Raw genomic sequence first — 1426 nt, forward strand, 5'->3', positions numbered from 1 at the left:
TGGACCACTGTTAAAAGTGTCTTCAACTTGAACACATCCTTTATCAATTCATCACCAGTTGAAATTTCTATAGCATTGACACCTGAACCATCATGTTTAGGCAAAGGATTGTTCCCCACATTTGGAACATCAGCAAAAGACAATATTTTCTGATCTATCAACTCTTGGACCCGGAGCTTAAACAATTTGCAATTCTCTGTTGTATGGCCCTCTAAATTAGCATGAAAGGCACACCTAGCATTCTCATCATACCAAGGCTTGTGAGGCTTCAGCATTGGAGGTAACGCCCTAGGCACGACATTACCATTTTGAATTATATACGGTAGCAATTGAGTGTAATTCATTGGGATAGGAGTGGTATTTGCATTATTGTACTGTTGATACGACCTTTATTGGTTTGGTCGTTGCTGCTGAACTGGACGTGGTCGATTATTTTGTTGATTTCTCTGTTGATGTTGAGGTAGAGGAGCCTGGAACTGAGGTTGTGGAGCTTGATATTGAGGAACCGGAGTTGGAATAGGAACAGGAGCAATTGGACAATAAGGCATAGTTGGATATTGAGCAGCTGATACGTAAGGGTACTGATAATAAGGCACAAAAGCAAGAGCCCTAGGTGGTGCCCTCCCCCTTTGAGAAGAAATGACACTAGTCTCGTCCTCCTTCCTCTTGAATCCATTAAAAGGCTTCTTTAAGATTGGTGTGCTGATGGAACCTCCCTGGATTTTACCACTCTTCAGTCCTTCTTCTACTCTTTCTCCCACAATCACCATGTCAGAAAATCCTGTGGACAAACTACTAATCAACCTTTCATAATATTGGCCCTGCAAGGTACCCATGAAAATGTCAATCAATTCACGATCAACCAATGGCGGGTGCACCCTTGCAGCCAATTCTCTCATGTGTTGTGCGTATTCTTTAAAAGATTAATTATCTTTCTGGGCCATACTCTGAAGCTGAGTACGGTTTGGTGCCATGTCAGTATTATATTTGTACTGCTTTGCGAATGCTTCAGCCAACTCATCCCAAGCGTGGATGTTGCTACATTCCAACTGCATGTACCAGTACAAAGATGCCCCAGTTAGACTGTCCTAAAGGCAATGGATCATGAGCTTATCATCTCTGGCATAGGCGGCCATTTTTTTGCAATACATTTTCAAATGTATGTTAGGACATGTGAGGCCTTTGTATTTTTCAAATTTCGGCACTTTGAATTTTGGAGGAATCACCACATCTGGGACCAGACACATCTCCAAGGCACTCAACCGGGTTGAGTTATGTCCTTCCAAGATTCTTAGCTTTTTGGCCATCGCAGAACACATCAGGATAGCCTCAGAATCCTGGGCAGTAGTAGGGATGACCATTGGAGTAGCTCTATTGTAATTCTGCATTTCAAACTCATCTTGGAGCTCCTCATCAGTGCGAGGAA

Source organism: Lathyrus oleraceus, chromosome 5, assembly GCF_024323335.1.
Source record: "Lathyrus oleraceus cultivar Zhongwan6 chromosome 5, CAAS_Psat_ZW6_1.0, whole genome shotgun sequence".
Classification (NCBI taxonomy): Eukaryota; Viridiplantae; Streptophyta; class Magnoliopsida; order Fabales; family Fabaceae; genus Lathyrus; species Lathyrus oleraceus.